Source organism: Lithobates pipiens, unplaced genomic scaffold (assembly GCF_037356315.1).
Source record: "Lithobates pipiens isolate NorthernLeopardFrog02 unplaced genomic scaffold, aLitPip1_a1.2 Scaffold_30, whole genome shotgun sequence".
Classification (NCBI taxonomy): domain Eukaryota; kingdom Metazoa; phylum Chordata; class Amphibia; order Anura; family Ranidae; genus Lithobates; species Lithobates pipiens.
The window spans coordinates 163,652,016-163,672,880 of NW_027507791.1; the positions used below are offsets into that span (position 1 = coordinate 163,652,016).

General features: G+C 45.0%; 7 pseudogenes; 6 read left to right on the top strand and 1 right to left on the bottom strand.

Moving 5' to 3' along the window:
• Positions 1-11,796: 11,796 nt before the first annotated feature.
• Positions 11,797-11,915, bottom strand: LOC143947080 (5S ribosomal RNA; annotated as a pseudogene).
• Positions 11,916-13,399: 1,484 nt separating this feature from the next.
• On the top strand, positions 13,400-13,518 carry LOC143947552 (5S ribosomal RNA; annotated as a pseudogene).
• Positions 13,519-14,473: 955 nt separating this feature from the next.
• LOC143949818 (5S ribosomal RNA) lies at positions 14,474-14,592 on the top strand (annotated as a pseudogene).
• Positions 14,593-14,720: 128 nt separating this feature from the next.
• LOC143948822 (5S ribosomal RNA) lies at positions 14,721-14,839 on the top strand (annotated as a pseudogene).
• A 355-nt stretch (positions 14,840-15,194) lies between these two features.
• On the top strand, positions 15,195-15,313 carry LOC143950014 (5S ribosomal RNA; annotated as a pseudogene).
• Positions 15,314-15,852: 539 nt separating this feature from the next.
• Positions 15,853-15,971, top strand: LOC143948459 (5S ribosomal RNA; annotated as a pseudogene).
• A 2,357-nt stretch (positions 15,972-18,328) lies between these two features.
• LOC143947813 (5S ribosomal RNA) lies at positions 18,329-18,447 on the top strand (annotated as a pseudogene).
• The last annotated feature ends 2,418 nt before the right edge of the window (positions 18,448-20,865 follow it).

A 20,865-nucleotide genomic window follows, 5' to 3' on the forward strand; every position in this document is an offset into this window, starting at 1 on the left:
CTTTTGGTAGGAGTAATAGCATGAATGGATACAGTATAAAGGATGCAATGTGAAAGGTATGGAAGCTGCTGGGAGCGTTCCGTTCGGCTTCCCCGCCGTCTGTAATGGAGCTGGGAGCGTTCCGTTCGGCTTCCCCGCCGTCTGTAATGGAAGTGTGTATTCGATAGGCCACGCCCTACGCGTTTCGTCACTGGGACGTCATCCGGAGCGGCCATCTTTACACACCTCACGCTTTATATAGGACACAATGCACCTATCGCGCATGCGCGGACAACCGCCGCCATTTTAACTGTGGGAATGCCCTTATGTCTAATAAAGCGCGGTGGTGATTGTGTTCCTATTACCATCCTATGCAGTGTTCTGCCGTTTGACCCACCGAAGGTTTTTCATGCAGAGCTATATATGTCTGCTAGTTTACTAGTATGTGATTATGCTGCTTACTAAAACCAAATTTAAATTACGCATGAATATAATACATATGAAGTTACAAATAGAAATTACTGAAAAAAACATAAAAATATAAAAATAAGTGACATTAACAATAGACAAACCGTGTTATAAAAGAATTACTAACCGATCATAAAACGATAGAGGCTTTGGGCGGATAAAATTTGGGCGGATAAAATTTGGATTTAATTGTGTAATACGGAGGGAAAGAGAAAGTATAATAAAAACATGTGTGTGTAATGAATAAAATAGCTGAAAAAATGGGGTGGAAGATAAGAATAAAATATACAATATAAAAATTAAAAAGTTAAAATTGTGGGATTGGATTAAGATGAAATAAATAATTTTTAATAAATTTAACTTAATGTAGGATATTTTGGTTTCCTGGCTACGTGAGTGTATGTGTACAGAAGAGAGGAATATTTCAAGGCTAAATGTGCCCTTCCTTGATTACTATTTTTCTTTTTGGAGTAATGGGTTGGGGTGTTCATTAGTTGAATAGGTAACATTCGACCCTCAGTGCTGTAGTTTGCATTCAACCAGAAATTCAACCTACAAACATCTATACTTATTTCTTCAACGGTAATACAAATGAAATTGTATTCGTGCGATATTAACATTATTAGTTGATAGGCAGCATTCGACCCCAGATGCTATAAACTATATTCGATCAGGAATTCGGCACTGAATAATATATTATCTTTGGTAATCGTGTAAATAGGATTGCGTTCCTTCTAGATAAATTGTTGAAAAATTAAAAATTAGAAATTAAGAATTGAAGTGTGGGAAGAATTATATTTTTTATATAAAACTATTATATTAAAATAAAAATTAAAATTAAAAATTGGTTATAAAACAGTTCAAATCCAGGTCTATATTCATTCCTGCTGGATGTAAACTTTCTAAATTAAAAATCCACTTTGTTTCATTCTGTGAAATCTTCTTAGTCATGTCTTCACCTCTCCAGTGTCCCTTCACTTTGTCAATGGCATAAAAAATCATTTGGTTGGGATCTTGGTTGTGAAAATCCCTAAAATGCCGCGAGACACTGTGTTTGTCATATCCCTTCCTAATGTTTTTAATGTGTTCACCAATTCTTATATGTAGTTCTCGTGTTGTTCTTCCTACATATTGTTTGCGGCACGGACATTCTATGACGTATGTCACATGCGTGCTTTTACAGGAGATCAATTCTTTTATGGGGAATGTCCTTCCATTGGTAACTGACATGAATTTAGTGGTTTTCCTTTGGGTTTTTTTGCTTTTGCGACATGGAAGACATTGTCCACACTTAAAAAAACCTTTTAGATGTTTACTAATTGTTATATGTCGTGGGGGGTCGATCGTGTTTTTAACCAATTTATTTCTTAGATTAGGGGCCTTCTTATAAATAAACGCAGGATTATTGGGTAATAATTTCTTTAGCGTTTCGTCCGTTTTTAGGATTGGCCAATGTTTTTTTATGATCTTTTCTATTTGTTTATGATGTCTGTTGAAACCTGTGAAGAAGGCCATTTCTATATTTTTCTTATTCCTGCCGGTCGTTTTGTCCTCTATTAATTTTTTCCTCTCAGTTTTCGTTATAGTTTCTTTGAGGGCTCTGAGGTAGGGTTCTTTATATCCTTTTTGTATAAATCTTCTAATGATAACCTCTGCTTGTACGTCAAAATCCTCTCTTTTAGTGCAGTTTCTATATATTCTTAGGAGTTGCCCTTTGGGTATGTTGCCCATCCATCTTGCACCAAGCACCAAAAACTCCTGTAATTTACTATGTCCCAAAAATCCACAAAAGCCAAACGCAACCCCCGGGGAGACCCATAGTAAGTGGGATCGACTCCCTTTTTTCAAGACTGGGAGCATATGTGGACGGTTTTTTACAACCACTGGTAACCAAAGGCAAATCCTATTTGAGAGACAGCAGACAACTGTTGAAGGAATTGGATAACATTAAGATTGAGGAAAAGGATTTATTGGTCACCATTGATGTCAATTCTCTATACACCAACATTAAACAAAAGGACGGCCTCAATGCGGTAGAATGGGCCCTCCACAGAAGATCGGACTTAAAACAAGAACAAATAGACTATGTACTTGAAGGACTAGACCTGGCGATGAAACATAACCACTTCTGGTACAAAGACAAATATTATGTTCAAACCAAGGGAGTTGCCATGGGGGCTAAATACGCACCCAGCGTAGCAAATTTATTCCTGGACCACTGGGAGGAAGAGCAAATTTATGGAATCCCCAGAGAGAATTTAAAAATGTACAGAAGGTATATAGATGACATTTTAATAGTCTGGGGTGGTTCCCAAGACGAACTACGGTCCTTCCTGGAAGAAATAAATTCTAATATTTATGGTATCACATTTACAGAAAAATGCGACACACAAAGTATAGACTACTTAGATCTACAAATTTTTAAGTCAGAAGGATCACTGGGTACAAAAACCTTTTTTAAGGCTACGGACAGAAATGGGTATATACCTACGTCAAGTTGCCACCATCCAAGATGGATGGGCAACATACCCAAAGGGCAACTCCTAAGAATATATAGAAACTGCACTAAAAGAGAGGATTTTGACGTACAAGCAGAGGTTATCATTAGAAGATTTATACAAAAAGGATATAAAGAACCCTACCTCAGAGCCCTCAAAGAAACTATAACGAAAACTGAGAGGAAAAAATTAATAGAGGACAAAACGACCGGCAGGAATAAGAAAAATATAGAAATGGCCTTCTTCACAGGTTTCAACAGACATCATAAACAAATAGAAAAGATCATAAAAAAACATTGGCCAATCCTAAAAACGGACGAAACGCTAAAGAAATTATTACCCAATAATCCTGCGTTTATTTATAAGAAGGCCCCTAATCTAAGAAATAAATTGGTTAAAAACACGATCGACCCCCCACGACATATAACAATTAGTAAACATCTAAAAGGTTTTTTTAAGTGTGGACAATGTCTTCCATGTCGCAAAAGCAAAAAAACCCAAAGGAAAACCACTAAATTCATGTCAGTTACCAATGGAAGGACATTCCCCATAAAAGAATTGATCTCCTGTAAAAGCACGCATGTGACATACGTCATAGAATGTCCGTGCCGCAAACAATATGTAGGAAGAACAACACGAGAACTACATATAAGAATTGGTGAACACATTAAAAACATTAGGAAGGGATATGACAAACACAGTGTCTCGCGGCATTTTAGGGATTTTCACAACCAAGATCCCAACCAAATGATTTTTTATGCCATTGACAAAGTGAAGGGACACTGGAGAGGTGAAGACATGACTAAGAAGATTTCACAGAATGAAACAAAGTGGATTTTTAATTTAGAAAGTTTACATCCAGCAGGAATGAATATAGACCTGGATTTGAACTGTTTTATAACCAATTTTTAATTTTAATTTTTATTTTAATATAATAGTTTTATATAAAAAATATAATTCTTCCCACACTTCAATTCTTAATTTCTAATTTTTAATTTTTCAACAATTTATCTAGAAGGAACGCAATCCTATTTACACGATTACCAAAGATAATATATTATTCAGTGCCGAATTCCTGATCGAATATAGTTTATAGCATCTGGGGTCGAATGCTGCCTATCAACTAATAATGTTAATATCGCACGAATACAATTTCATTTGTATTACCGTTGAAGAAATAAGTATAGATGTTTGTAGGTTGAATTTCTGGTTGAATGCAAACTACAGCACTGAGGGTCGAATGTTACCTATTCAACTAATGAACACCCCAACCCATTACTCCAAAAAGAAAAATAGTAATCAAGGAAGGGCACATTTAGCCTTGAAATATTCCTCTCTTCTGTACACATACACTCACGTAGCCAGGAAACCAAAATATCCTACATTAAGTTAAATTTATTAAAAATTATTTATTTCATCTTAATCCAATCCCACAATTTTAACTTTTTAATTTTTATATTGTATATTTTATTCTTATCTTCCACCCCATTTTTTCAGCTATTTTATTCATTACACACACATGTTTTTATTATACTTTCTCTTTCCCTCCGTATTACACAATTAAATCCAAATTTTATCCACCCAAATTTTATCCGCCCAAAGCCTCTATCGTTTTATGATCGGTTAGTAATTCTTTTATAACACGGTTTGTCTATTGTTAATGTCACTTATTTTTATATTTTTATGTTTTTTTCAGTAATTTCTATTTGTAACTTCATATGTATTATATTCATGCGTAATTTAAATTTGGTTTTAGTAAGCAGCATAATCACATACTAGTAAACTAGCAGACATATATAGCTCTGCATGAAAAACCTTCGGTGGGTCAAACGGCAGAACACTGCATAGGATGGTAATAGGAACACAATCACCACCGCGCTTTATTAGACATAAGGGCATTCCCACAGTTAAAATGGCGGCGGTTGTCCGCGCATGCGCGATAGGTGCATTGTGTCCTATATAAAGCGTGAGGTGTGTAAAGATGGCCGCTCCGGATGACGTCCCAGTGACGAAACGCGTAGGGCGTGGCCTATCGAATACACACTTCCATTACAGACGGCGGGGAAGCCGAACGGAACGCTCCCAGCTCCATTACAGACGGCGGGGAAGCCGAACGGAACGCTCCCAGCAGCTTCCATACCTTTCACATTGCATCCTTTATACTGTATCCATTCATGCTATTACTCCTACCAAAAGTGTGAGTAGTTTTAAGTATCTTCTTAAATAAATTGATTTATACGGTATCACACTATGGATGGTCCTCTCTTTTAATATATATATACTGTGGCACACTCCACCTGGAAATAACGAGGGATCCTCAGCAGCCCATTTTGAAGCAAGCCAGAGAGCGACACAGTAGCTCATACTATGGAGGCTGATCCACCCCGGACGGGGTTATTTTTCTGGTGAGAGTACAACCTAGAAGTGTCCACAATGCATGAAGAATAGTTTGGATCCATCACATCCCTTCCTTCACCCACGGGAAATCCCCCACTAATTGCACTGCACTAGAGACTTCTTGCTTGTCTACTTTTTATCTTTTATATTTTTAGACTTTTTCCGGGACAAATATTTAATTTTTATTTTTATTTATTTTTTATTTTTTATTTTATATTTATTTTTATTTTTTATTTTTATTTTTATTTTTATTTTTATTTTTATTTTTATTTTTATTTTTATTTATATTTATTTTTATTTTCATTTTTATTTTTGAAAAACAATTTTTATTTTTATTTTTTCAGTCCCAATATTTGGCATGTTTCACTTGATGTACTGATATTTATCATATATTTTTTGTACATTTTATTACTGCATGCATAGACCTTATTGTCACATCTGTGCACTCTAAATCCAATTACTGGGTTATATTTTTTTGCGGTTCATATTTTATTTGTATAATTCTTATCCAATTGATCACTAATATATTAAGCAGTTCACAAGTTTAAGGTATTTACATGTTCTAGAGTTTAAGAAGTGATCACTATTTCAGGTTTTCCATTGCACCCAAGCTAATCTTACATTTTATAGCCAGCACGCTGGCAAATACTTACCAACGCGACAAATATTCTATACACATACTTTTTCGTTTATAGTTCATATATTTATATTTTTATTTCAATACTAGAATTATTTATTGCACATTGGCACTTACACACCAGTTTGATATAACACTTTTAATTTAGTACACTATTAAGTTTTTGGCAACATATATTTTCATATATAGGTATAGCGCCAGATCTATTCATAGTACTCCCCATCTAACATTCTCCACCCCACCAGGTGGATAGTAATAGAGGCAGCTCTTACCTATTTTTTCCTTCCCCTATATATTTTTTATCTACCCTGTATTTTTTACATAAGTTCCATAGCGCAACCTACTACCTTTATTCTTTGACAGGGTGGCCTGGCACTTTATGCAGGCCACCCTGGAACATATAGGTCTTGGCCCCAACATGATGAGCTGGGTAATGTCGCTTTACTCCACGCCGTCGGCAGCGGTATGGGTGAACGAGTGGTGCTCGGACTCTTTCCCCATCACTAATGGGACGAGGCAGGGGTGCCCTCTGTCTCCCCTAATTTTTATTCTGGCACTGGAACCACTTATGTGTCACATTCGGAATGACCCGAATATTACTGGCATATCCAAACCCTCGGCACACCACAAAATTGCGGCGTACGCTGACGATCTAATTTTTTCCGTCTCCAATCCACACATTTTGCTTCCCAATATACCCGTGTCTCTCCGGCGATACGGCAGCCTATCAAACTATAAAATCAATTGCGCCAAGTCGGCTGTATTGAATATATCGGTCCCGGATGGTGAGGCCAAGAGGCTCCGCTCCGCTTTTCCATTCTACTGGGCTGAAAAATCTATACCTTACCTGGGCGTTAACATCGCAGCGGATTTAGCGCAATTGTACCCGCTTAATTTTGTCCCTCTCCTGAATAGACTGAAATCTGATTTGGGAAACTGGCATGCTTTAACACTGACCTGGTTCGGGCGCTGTAATGCATTCAAAATGACGGCCCTCCCGCGGATCTTATACTTGTTCCAGACATTACCGATCTGGTTACCGCCAAGTTTTTTTCAGACAACTGCAGGTGCTGCTCCGGGACTTTATTTGAGCGCGCAAACCGCCCAGAGCCCGTTTGCAATTGCTTGCCAGACCAAAGGACAAGGGGGGTCTGGGTCTCCCAGATCTGAGACAATACTACAGAGCGACTCTGCTAGCGAGAGTCGTTGATTGGCATTGTAATGGCCCACACAAGCAGTGGGTGGAGATGGAGATTGAGGATGGATCCATTCCCCTATTGACCTCCCCGTGGCTCCTGTCCTCCCTACCAAAAGACCTCAGAGATCACCCTGTAGTGGGAGCTACATTGGCTGTTGTGCGGAGGTTGTTCCGCTGCACACACATTGCTCCCCTGCCATCACCAATGACTCCAGTTATAGGCAATCCAGACTTCCCACCGGGATTTACCAACAAGAAACTGCGACAGTTGACAGTGGTGGGGAAACAGCGTCTGGGAGAGGTGTGGCCCTCGGGAGGGCTCCCGACCACGCAAACTGTAGCCGAGCTTTCTGATCCTCCGCTTGACTTGTTTAGTGCTTATCAACTTCGTCACTTTCTTCTGGCCATACAAAGGGCCCCCTACACTCCTAGAGACCTGACGCCCTATGAATCCATCTGTCACAAAAAGGAACCTGTGCGACACACCCTCTCCCTCCTGTACAACCTATTGAGTAGTCAGGAGGAGGAGTCGACCCCACCATTTATCCACATTTACCCCACAACAGATAGGGAAGATCCTGACCTTAGTACATAAAGCTTCCATCGCAAACCAATATCAAGAATCAGGATACAAGATAGTCTCACGCTGGTATAGAGTCCCATACCTTCTGAATAAAATGAATAGATCGATCCCGGATGTTTGTTGGAGGTGCAATTCAGATACGGGGACCATGGGACACATTTTCTGGGCATGCCCGGCCTTGAGGAACTTTTGGGTGGAGGTGACCGGGACGATAAAAACTCTCACAAATGTAGATATTGCAGACAACCCAGCAGCGTGCCTTCTACACTTGACCGAACAGCCTGTTCGAAAATACAAAAAAAACCTCATGATGCAACTCCTGAACCCCACCTGGGCCTGCATTCCCACACTGTGGAGGCAGCCTCAGCCTCCATCCAAGGTGCTGTGGTATTCCAAAGTCAATCATATTCTCCGGATGGAAGAATTGACCGCCACCCTTCACAACACTGAAGAGGCATTTAAGCCGCATACACACGTAGCCGTCTGTCCGACGTACTTAGTCTCGCGGACTTCCCGCCAGACTGTCCGTCGGACTTTCCGAACGGGCTACTTGCCCACACACGGCACTTTTTCAGTGGACTAATACGGCGTACTAAGTCCGCCGTACTATCCGCCCTACTTTTGAAATGAACAGACTCGCCCACACACGCGGAAGAAAGTTCGCTCATTTCGAGCGCGTCTCCAGGTAGGCAGGGCCCACGAAGGATACGTCGCTGGACCAGCCGCCTGGCTCATTGTGAGCGGAGGACTCAGCGAGGCAACATCTGAAGAAGAAGAAGAGGAAGAGAAGGACAGAAGAACGGAAGGCGGCGGCGGCGGCGGCAGAGGACCGGGCCACCGCCTGTAAAAGAGCTAGAAGAAGGCAGAAGAATTGATCGCCACCCTTCACAACACTGAAGAGGCATTTAGTGTTACATGGAGGCCCTGGAGGTATTTTACTGGTACTCGATACTACATTCGGGAGGTGAGCAGCGCCCCTGTCTCAGAAAATGACTGAACATCTAACTTTTACCTACGTAGGCCATGTCTGCCCTGGGTGGCATTCCCCCCCCTCCCTTTTTGTCTTTATTATTCTTTTTTTCCCCGCCGCCACCCCCCCTACTCTCTCTCCGTCCTTGCACTCTCTTCTCCCCCCGTCCTCCCTTTTGACTATGCCTTGTCTCCTTACTAGCCTTCGGGGCCCAGAAGAACCCCAGGGTTCTGGACACGACCGGCCCATCTTTTACTCTGGTTCACAGAGGTCATGATAAGCTGGCTCGCTGTGGTCCCTACTTGTTCCAGACATTACCGAACCGGTTACCCCCGATTTTTTTCAGACAACTGCAGGTGCTGCTCCGGGACTTTATTTGGGCGTGCAAACCGCCCAGAGCCCGTTTGCAATTGCTTGCCAGACCAAAGGACAAGGGGGGTCTGGGTCTCCCAGATCTGAGACAATACTACAGAGCGACTCTGCTAGCGAGAGTCGTTGATTGGCATTGTAATGGCCCACACAAGCAGTGGGTGGAGATGGAGATTGAGGATGGATCCATTCCCCTATTGACCTCCCCGTGGCTCCTGTCCTCCCTACCAAAAGACCTCAGAGATCACCCCGTAGTGGGAGCTACGTTGGCTGTTGTGCGGAGGTTGTTCCGCTGCACACACATTACTCCCCTGCCGTCACCAATGACTCCGGTTATAGGTAATCCAGACTTCCCACCGGGATTTACCAACAAGAAACGGCGACAGTTGACAGTGGTGGGGAAACAGCGTCTGGGAGAGGTGTGGCCCTCGGGAGGGCTCCTGACCACGCAAACTGTTGCCGAGCTTTCTGACCCTCCGCTTGACTTGTTTAGTGCTTATTAACTTCATCACTTTCTTCTGGCCATACAAAGGGCCCCCTACACTCCTAGAGACCTGACGCCCTATGAATCCATCTGTCACAAAAGGGAACCTGTGCGACACACCCTCTCCCTCCTGTACAACCTATTGAGTAGTCAGGAGGAGGAGTCGACCACACCATTTATCCACAAATGGGAGAGGGACTTAGGCATCACATTTACCCCACAACCGATAGGGAAGATCCTGACCTTAGTACATAAAGCTTCCATCGCAAACCAATATCAAGAATCAGGATACAAGATAGTCTAACGCTGGTATAGAGTCCCATACCTTCTGAATAAAATGAATAGATCGATCCTGGATGTTTGTTGGAGGTGCAATTCAGATACGGGGACCATGGGACACATTTTCTGGGCATGCCCGGCCTTACGGAACTTTTGGGTGGAGGTGACCGGGACGATAAAAACTCTCACAAATGTAGATATCGCAGACAACCCAGCAGCGTGCCTTCTACACTTGACCGAGCAGCCTGTTCGAAAATACAAAAAAACCCTCACGATGCAACTCCTGAATGCCGCCCGGGCCTGCATTCCCACACTGTGGAGGCAGCCTCAGCCCCCATCCAAGGTGCTGTGGTATTCCAAAGTCAATCATATTCTCCGGATGGAAGAATTGACCGCCACCCTTCACAACACTGAAGAGACATTTAGTGTTACATGGAGGCCCTGGAGGTATTTTACTGGTACTCGAGACTACATTCGGGAGGTGAGCAGCGCCCCTGTCCCAGAAAACGACTGAACATCTAACGTTTACCTACGTAGGCCATGTCTGCCCTGGGTGGCATTCCCCCCCCCCCCTCCCTTTCTGTCTTTATTTTTATTTTTTTTCCATGCCGCCATCCCCCCCCCCTCCTCTCTCTCCGTCTTTGCACTCTCTTCTCCCCCCGTCCTCCCTTTTGACTATGCCTTGTCTCCTTACTAGCCTTCGGGACCCAGAAGAACCCCAGGGTTCTGGACACGACCGGCTCATATTTTACTCTGGTTCACATAGGTCATGATAAGCTGGCTCGCTGTGGTCCCAGTTGTTCTCCATGATTAGATTTGTCCGAACGGAGCTGCACTAGTTATACTGTACTACATGTCGGAGGTGGGGTTTCTCTCTTTTCTGCATGAAACTGTAGCACTCCCCTCTGAGAACCCAGAGTTATTTGGCTGCTTATTTTTTGTTACCATGTAATTATGACCCTGGGTCATGCTGTATGGTTGACTGTTATATTTATGTTGTTCTACTTATACTTAATAAAGGAATAAAAAAAAAAAAAAAGTCAATGCCAACAACATAAAAAAAAGCCTATGGCATCGAGAAATCCCAGGCGTTCTCCCATCCAGGTACTAACCAGGTCCCAACCCTGCTTAGCCTCTGAGATCAAATGAGATTTGGCTCTTTCAGGGTGATGCAGCCATAGTAGATTTTTTCAGGCACGCTCAACCCTCTTGACAAACGCCAAGATGGTCACCTTGGGAAACAAACAAAAAAAACAAGTCAACGCCAACAACATAAAAAGAAGCCTACAGCACCTAGTATTCCCAGGCGGTCTCCCATCCAGGTATTAACAAGGCGCGACCCTTTCTAGCCTCTGAGATCAGCGGATATTGGGCGCTTTCAGGGTGATATGCCCATAGGTAATCTCTTTGGGCACTCTCATCCCTCTTGAAAAATGCCAAGATAGTCACCCTGGGAAACAAGCGAAAAAAAGCAGGTCAACGCCAACAACATAAAAAGAAGAATACGGCACATGGTATTCCAAGGCCGTCTCCCATTCAAGTACTAACTAGGCCCAACCCTTCTTAGCCTCTGAGATCAGAAGAGATAGGGTGCTTTCAGGGTGATGTGGCTGTAAGCGATCTCTTTAGGCACTCTCAACCCTCTTGACAAATGCCAAGATGATCACTTTGGGAAACAAGCGAAAAAAACAGGTCAAAACCAACAACATAAAAAGAAGCCTGCGGCATCTGGAAAACCCAGGCGGTCTCCCAACCAGGTACAAACCAGGCCCAACCCTGCTTAGCCTCTGAGACCAAACGAGATTGGGCGCTTTCAGGGTGTTGTGCCCATAGGCAATTTCTTTGTGCACTCTCAACCCTCTTGACACATGCCAAGATGGTCACCTTGGGAAACAAGGGAAAAAAAACAGGTCAACGACGACAACATAATGGGAAGCCTACGGCACCTGGTTTTCCCAGGCTGTCTCCCATCCAGGTACTAACCAGGCCCATCGCTGCTTAGCCTCCGAGATCAGATGAGATTGGGCTCTTTCAGGGTGATTTGGCCGTAGGCACTCTCTTTGGGCACTCTGAAGCCTCTTGACAAAGGCCAAGATAGTCACCTTGGGAAACAAGCTAAAAAAAACAGGTCAAAGCCAACAACATAAAAAGAAGCCTACGGCATCCAGTATTCCCAGGCGATCTCCCAATCAAGACACTAACCAGACCAGATCCTTCTATGGCACCTGGTCTTCCCAGGCAGTCTCCCATCCAGGTATTAACCAGGCCTGACACTGCTATGCCTCTGAAATCAGAGGAGATCGGGTGCTTTCAGGTTGATGTGGCCGTAAGTGTTCTCTTCAAGACACGCCCAACCCTCTTGACAAATGCCAAGATGGTCGCCTTGAGAAACAAGCGAAAAGAACAGGTCAAAGCCAACAACATAAAAAGAAGCCTATGGGCTTACAGCGGACCTTAAAAAATGGGACCCACTAGCTCTGTCATGGTTCGGACTCTGTAATATGTTGAAGATGAACGCGATGCCACGACTTCTGTATCTACTACAAGCCTTACCTATCAAAATACCCCAGACTTTCTTTCATGCGATTCGCTCAATCTTTATCAAGTTCCTCTGGCGTGGCAAACATACGCGTATTGGTAGGGCAATGCTATTGCGTCCGAAATTGCGGGGAGGTATTGGCTTCCCGGACCCTGCTCTTTATTACACAGCGACGCACATGACACGGGTGGTTGACTGGTGCCGGCATGGGGAACTCAAGCTATGGGTCAAGCTAGAGCAGGAGATGGCGTGGGTTCCACTGGCTGGTCTGCCTTTGGCGGGGAGGCCATTGGAGCCCTGTGTCACTACTCACCCATTAATTGGCCCCTCGCTCGCCGAGATGGATAGTTTTTTTCACCTTTCCCACCTGACTAACTTCCCTTCTCCTATGACCCCAATTATTGGACATCCTAGATTCCCTCTGGGCCTGTCTGACCAGGCCTTTACCAGGCAAGCCCCGAAAGGGCTTCTGAGAGCAGCCCTATTTCTTGGGCCCGCGGTCTGGATTCCCAAGGGGACCATACTGCTAGAGCAAGTACCTGTTGCATTGGATAGCTGGAGAGCGCCCAATCTCGTTTGATCACGGAGGCTAAACAGTGTCGGGCCTGGTTAGTACCTGGATGGGAGACCGCCTGGGAATACCAGGTGCCATAGGCTTCTTTTTATGTTGTTGGCTTTGACCTGTTTTTTTCGCTTGTTTCTCAAGGGGATCATCTTGGCGTTTGTCAAGAGGGTTGGGCGTGTCTTGAAGAGAACACTTACGGCCACATCACCCTGAAAGCACCCGATCTTAGTACCTGGATGGGAGACTGTCTGGGAAGACCAGGTGCCATAGAAGGATCTGGCCTGGTTAGTGTCATGATTGGGAGATCGCCTGGGAATACCGGATGCCGTAGGCTTCTTTTTATGTTGTTGACTTTGACCTGTTTTTTTTAGCTTGTTTCCCAAGGTGACCATCTTTGCTTTTGTCAAGAGGCTTCAGAGTGCCCAAAGAGAGTGCCTACGGCCAAATCACCCTGAAAGAGCCCAATCTCATCTGATCTCGGAGGCTAAGCAGCGATGGGCCTGGTCAGTACCTGGATGGGAGACAGCCTGGGAATACCAGGTGCCGTAGGCTTCTCATTATGTTGTCGGCGTTGACCTGTTATTTTTCCCTTGTTTCCCATGGTGACCATCTTGGCATTTATCAAGAGGGTTGAGAGTGCACAAAGAAATTGCCTACGGGCACAACACCCTGAAAGTTCCCAATCTCGTCTGGTCTCAGAGGCTAAGCAGGTTTGGGCCTGGTTTGTACCTGGATGGGAGACGACCTGGGTTTTCCAGATGCTGCAGGCTTCTTTTTATGTTGTTGGTGTTGACCTGTTTTTTTCGCTTGTTTCCCAAAGTGATCATCTTGGCATTTGTCAAGAGGGTTGAGAGTGCCTAAAGAGATCGCTTACAGCCGCATCACCCTGAAAGCACCCTATCTCTTCTGATCTCTGAGGCTAAGAAGGGTTGGGCCTAGTTAGTACTTGTATGGGAGACGGCCTTGGAATACCAGGTGCCGTATTCTTCTTTTCATGTTGTTGGCGTTGACCGTTTTTTTTTCGCTTGTTTCCAAGGGTGACTATCTTGGCATTTTTCCAATGAGAGTGCCCAAAGAGATTGCCTATGGGCACATCACCCTGAAAGTGCCCAATCTCCTCTGATCTCAGAGGCTAGAAAGGGTCACGCCTTGTTAATACCTGGATGGGAGACCGCCTTGGAATACTAGGTGCTGTAGGCTTCTCTTAATGTTGTTGGCATTGACTTGTTTTTTTTGTTTGTTTCCCAAGGTGACCATCTTGGCGTTTGTCAAGAGGGTTGAGCGTGCCTGAAAAAATCTACTATGGCAGCATCACCCTGAAAGAGCCCAATCTCATTTGATCTCAGAGGCTAAGCAGGGTTGGGACCTGGTTAGTACCTGGATGGGAGACCGCCTGGGATTTCTCGATGCCATAGGCTTTTTTTTTAAGTTCTTATTTTTTTTTGCTTGTTTCCCAAGGTGACCATCTTGGCGTCTGTCAAGAGGGCTGAAAGTGCCTGAAGAGATTGCCTACGGGCACATCACCCTGAAAGCACCCAATCTCGTTTGATGTTGTCGGCTAAGAAGAGTCGGGCCTTGTTAGTACCTGGATGGGAGACCGCCTGGGAATACCAGGTGTCGTAGGCTTCTGTTGTATGTTGTTGGCGTTGACCTGTTTTTTTTTCCGCTTGTTTCCCAAGGTGACCATCTTGGTGTTAGTCAAGAGGGTTGAGAGTGCCTGAAGAGATTGCCTGAAGAGATTGCCTGAAGAGATTGCCTATGGCCACATCACTCTGAAAGTACCCAATCTCGTCTGATCTTGGAGGCTAAGAAGAGTCAGGCCTGCTTAGTACCTGGATGGGAGACCACCTGGGAATACCAGTTATTGTAGGCTTCTTTTTATGTTGTTAGCGTTGATTCTTTTTTTTTTTTCGCTTGTTTCCCAAGGTGACCATCTTGGCATTTGTCAAGAGGGTTGAGAGTGCCCAAAGAGTTCACCTACAGCAGCATCACCCTGAAAGAGCCCTATCTCTTCTCATCTCTGAGGCTAAGAAGGGTTGGGCCTAGTTAGTCCTTGGATGGGAGATGGCTTTGGAATACCAGGTGCCGTAGTCTTCTTTTTATGTTGTTGACATTGACCTGTTTTTTTTCCGCTTGTTTCCCAAGGTGACTATCTTGGCATTTGTCAAGGGGGTTGAGAGTGCCCAAAGAGCTTGCCTATGGGCACATAAGCCTGAAAGCGCCCGATCTCCTCTGATCTCATCACTCTGAAATCACCCAATCTCCTCTGATCTTGGAGGCTAAGAAGAGTCAGGCCTGGTTAGTACCTGGATGGGAGACCACCTGGGAATACCAGTTATTGTAGGCTTCTTTTTATGTTGTTGGCGTTGATTCGTTTTTTTTTCGCTTGTTTCCCAAGGTGACCATCTTGGCATTTGTCAAGAGGGTTGAGAGTGCCCAAAGAGATCGCTTACAGCAGCATCACCCTGAAAGAGCCCTATCTCTTCTCTTCTCTGAGGCTAAGAAGGGTTGGGCCTAGTTAGTACCTGGATGGGAGATGGCGTTGGAATACCAGGTGCCGTATTCTTCTTTTTATGTTGTTGACATTGACCTGTTTTTTTTTCTCTTGTATCTCAAGGTGACTATCTTGGCATTTGTCAAGAGGGTTGAGAATGCCCAAAGAGATTGTCTATGGGCACATAAGCCTGAAAGCGCCCGATCTCCTCTGATCTCAGAAGCTAAACAGGGTTGGGCCTTGCTAGTATCTGGATTGGAGACCACCTGGGAATACTAGGTGCTGTAGGCTTCTTTTTATGTTGTTGGCCTTGACCTGTTTTTTTTTTCACTTGTTTCCCAAGGTGACCATATTGGTGTTTGTCAAGAGGGTTGAGAGTGCCCGAAGAGATCACCTACGGCCCCATCACCCTGAAAGCGCCCAATTTCATCTGATCTCGGAGGCTAAACAGTGTCGGGCCTGGTTAGTACGTGGATGGGAGACCGCCTGGGAATACCAGGTGCCATAGGCTTCTTTTTTTTTTTTTTTTTTTTATTTAGTAGTATGCGACATACAATGCAAAGGCAACTTCAAAGAATGTGTGATACAAATAGTTACAAACAAACGATCATATTGCATGGATATCAGAGCCAATGGTAAGAAGTCCGAGGAGAATAGCACGTGTACAGCTTTGCGGTCATATCAAGATGAGATTAAAGCTCCATCTCGTTGGGATCCTCTACCACTTAAAATATTATTGATACTAGCCCTGCTACCCTTGAAGAGTTTCAATATCCATAGATAGGGGAAGAGTATTGTGTAGTAGTCAAATGGGGTCGGAACATACCATTTTCTTTTCCCTTTTTTGAGTTAAGAAGGGAAATAGTAGAACTGAAAGGAGGGAGAAGGGGAAAGAGAAGATTGGGGAAGGAAATGGCAGAAAAGGAAAAGAAGGGGTAAGGGGGTGTCGTGGGTAGAGTGGATAGGGTGGGGTCCCCTCCCAGGGAGCAAGAGATGCCCTCGGCTCACCAGCTTATCAGCTTTCCAACGTTTGGAACAGCGATCTCCAACGATCACCATGAGCTTACTATGTCTCGCGGAGGTATTCTTCCGAAAAGCACAACTGTTCCAGTAGAACCATCTGTTCCCCTGCTCCTCCGTTTTATCCCTCATTGTGGCAGTCAGGTCTTCCATTCGTTCAATATCATTTACCCTTGCGAACCACTGGGTCACCGTTGGAGCAGTTGCTGTTTCCACTGACTTGGGATGCAGGCCCTAGCTGCATTGAGGAGATGTTTAAGTAAGGACTTATGATAACGCTTTCTCGACATAGGAGTTAGATTGAGAAGAACTGCTGTGGGATCCTTGGATAAGGAAATGTCTGTGAACTTGTGGATGAGTCTCAGGACAGGCTGCCAGAATGTTTGTAATTTAGGGCATTCCCAGAAAATGTGGAGAATGGTGCCAGCCTGTTGCTCACAGCACCAGCAGCGGTCAGATTGACCGGGGAATATTTTGGCCAACACCACCAGTGTACGATACCAGCGTGTGATCAGCTTATATGAGATCTCCTGATATTTACTGCAGAGTGACGACTTATGGGCGAAAAAGAGTATTCTGTCCTTCTGTGGTTTGGAGAATGTAGTTTGTAAGTCCCTTTTCCATTTAGCTAGGAAGGGCGGATCCGTGGAGGATTGTGCGTCTGTCAGGATTTGGTAGGACCTAGAGAGGGAACCACGAATTGGGCCATCATCCAGGCAAAGTTCCTCGAAGGGGTGGAATTGTCTAGAGAAGAACGAATGGTTAGGTAGTGATCCGAGGAAATGGATGAGCTGTCTAGCTCGCCAGCTATCCAATGCAACAGGTACTTGCTCTAGCAGTATGGTCCCCGTGGGAATCCAGCCCGTGGGTCCAAGAAATAGGGCTGCTCTCAGAAGCCCTTTCAGGGCTTGCCTGGTAATGGCCTGGTCAGACAGGCCCTGAGGGAATCTAGGATGTCCAATAATTGGGGTCATAGGAGAAGGGAAGTTAGTCAGGTGGGAAAGGTGAAAAAAACGATCCATCTCGGCGAGCGAGGGGCCAATTAACGGGTGAGTAGTCACACAGGACTCCAATGGCCTCCCCGCCCAAGGCAGACCAGCCAGTGGAACCCGCGCCATCTCCTGCTCTAGCTTGACCCATAGCGTCAGTTCCCCATGCCGGCACCAGTCAACCACCCGTGTCATGTGCGTTGCTGTGTAATATAGAGCAGGGTCCGGGAAGCCAATACCTCCCCGCAATTTCGGTCGTAATAGCATTGCCCTACCAATACGCGTATGTTTGCCGCGCCAGAGGAACTTGATAAAGATTGAGCGAACCGCATGAAAGAAAGTCTGGGGTATTTTGATAGGTAAGGCTTGTAGTAGATACAGAAGTCGTGGCATCGCGTTCATCTTCAACACATTACAGCGTCCAAACCATGACAGAGCTAGTGGGTCCCATCTTTTAAGGTCTGCTGTAAGCCCAAAGGCTTCTTTTTATGTTGTTGGCTTTGACCTGTTTTTTTCGTTTGTTTCTCAAGGCGACCATCTTGGCGTTTGTGAAGAGGGTTGGGCGTGTCTTGAAGAGAATGCTTACGGCCACATCACCCTGAAATCACCCGATCTTGTCTGATTTCAGAGGCTAAGCAGTGTCAGGCCTGGTTAGTACCTGGATGGGAGACTGCCTAGGAAGACCAGGTGCCATAGAAGGATCTGGTCTGGTTAGTGTCTTGATTGGGAGATCGCCTGGGAATACTGGATGCCGTAGGCTTCTTTTTATGTTGTTGGCTTTGACCTGTTTTTTTTAGCTTGTTTCCCAAGGTGACCATCTTGGCCTTTGTCAAGAGGCTTCAGAGTGCCCAAAGAGAGTACCTACGGCCAAATCACCCTGAAAGAGCCCAATCTCATCTGATCTCGGAGGCTAAGCAGCGATGGGCCTGGTTAGTACCTGGATGGGAGACAGCCTGGGAATACCAGGTGCCGTAGGCTTCTCATTATGTTATCGGCGTTGACCTGTTTTTTTCCCTTGTTTCCCAAGGTGACCATCTTGGCATGTGTCAAGAGGGTTGAGAGTGCACAAAGAAATCGCCTACGGGCACAACACCCTGAAAGCGCCCAATCTCGTCTGGTCTCAGAGGCTAAGCAGGGTTGGGCCTGGTTTGTACCTGGATGGGAGACCGCCTGGGTTTTCCAAGATGCCGCAGGCTTCTTTTTATGTTGTTGGTGTTGACCTGTTTTTTTCGCTTGTTTCCCAAAGTGATCATCTTGGCATTTGTCAAGAGGGTTGAAAGTGCCTAAAGAGATCGCTTACAGCCGCATCACCCTGAAAGCACCCTATCTCTTCTGATCTCAGAGGCTAAGAAGGGTTGGACCTAGTTAGTACTTGAATGGGAGACAGCCTTGGAATACCAGGTGCCGTATTCTTCTTTTTATGTTGTTGGCGTTGACCTGTTTTTTTCCGCTTATTTCCCAGGGTGACTATCTTGGCATTTTTCAATAGGGATGAGAGTGCCCAAAGAGATTGCCTATGGGCACATCACCCTGAAAGCGCCAAATCTCCGCTGATCTCAGAGGCTAGAAAGGGTCGTGCCTTGTTAATACCTGGATGGGAGACCGCCTGGGAATACTAGGTGCTGTAGGCTTCTTTTTATGTTGTTGGCGTTGACTTGTTTTTTTTGTTTGTTTCCCAAGGTGACCATCTTGGCGTTTGTCAAGAGGGTTGAGCGTGCCTGAAAAAATCTTCTATGGCAGCATCACCCTGAAAGAGCCAAATCTCATTTGATCTCAGAGGCTAAGCAGGCTTGGGACCTGGTTAGTACCTGGATGGGAGACCGCCTGGGATTTCTCGATGCCATAGGCTTTTATTTTAAGTTGTTGGCATTGACTTATTTTATTTTTTTTAATTCTTTTATTAAGTATAAGTAGAACAACATAAATATAACAGTCAACCATACAGCATGACCCAGGGTCACAATTACACGGTAACAAAAAATAGGCAGCCAAATAACTCTGAGTTCTCAGAGGGGAGTCCTACAGTTTCATGCAGAAAAGAGAGAAACCCCACCTCCGACATGTAGTACAGTATAACTAGTGCAGCTCTGTTCGGACAAATGTAATCATGGAAAACAACTGGGACCACAGCGAGCCAGCTTATCATGACCTATGTGAACCAGAGTAAAATATGAGCCGGTCGTGTCCAGAACCCTGGGGTTCTTCTGGGTCCCAAAGGCTAGTAAGGAGACAAGGCATAGTCAAAAGGGAGGACGTGGGGAGAAGAGAGTGCAAAGACGGAGAGAGAGGAGGGGGGGGGATGGCGGCGGGGAAAAAAAGAAAAATAAAGACAAAAAGGGAGGGGGGGGGGAATGCCACCCAGGGAAGACATGGCCTACGTAGGTAAGCGTTAGATGTTCAGTCGTTTTCTGGGACAGGGGCACTGCTCACCTCCCGAATGTAGTCTCGAGTACCAGTAAAATACCTCCAGGGCCTCCATGTAACACTAAATGCCTCTTCAGTGTTGTGAAGGGTGGCGGTCAATTCCATCCGGAGAATATGATTGACTTTGGAATACCACAGCACCTTGGATGGGGGCTGAGGCTGCCTCCACAGTGTGGGAATGCAGGCCCGGACGGCATTCAGGAGTTGCATCGTGAGGGTTTTTTTATATTTTCGAACAGGCTGTTCGGTCAAGTGTAGAAGGCACGCTGCTGGGTTGTCTGCGATATCTACATTTGTGAGAGTTTTTATCGTCCCGGTCACCTCCACCCAAAGGTTCCTCAAGGCCGGGCATGCCCAGAAAATGTGTCTCATGGTCCCCGTATCTGAATTGCACCTCCAACAAACATCTGGGATCGATCTATTCATTTTATTCAGAAGGTATGGGACTCTATACCAGCGTGAGAATATCTTGTATCCTGATTCTTGATATTGGTTTGCGATGGAAGCTTTATGTACTAAGGTCAGGATCTTCCCTATCTGTTGTGGGGTAAATGTGATGCCTAAGTCCCCCTCCCATTTGTGGATAAATGGTGGGGTCGACTCCTCCTCCTGACTACTCAATAGGTTGTACAGGAGGGAGAGAGTGTGTCGCACAGGTTCCCTTTTGTGACAGATGGATTCATAGGGCGTCAGGTCTCTAGGAGTGTAGGGGGCCCTTTGTATGGCCAGAAGAAAGTGACAAAGTTGATAAGCACTAAACAAGTCAAGCGGAGGGTCAGAAAGCTTGGCGACAGTTTGCGTGGTCGGGAGCCCTCCCGAGGGCCACACCTCTCCCAGACGCTGTTTCCCCACCACTGTCAACTGTCGCAGTTTCTTGTTGGTAAATCCCGGTGGGAAGTCTGGATTACCTATAACCGGAGTCATTGGTGATGGCAGGGGAACAATGTGTGTGCAGCAGAACAACCTCCGCAC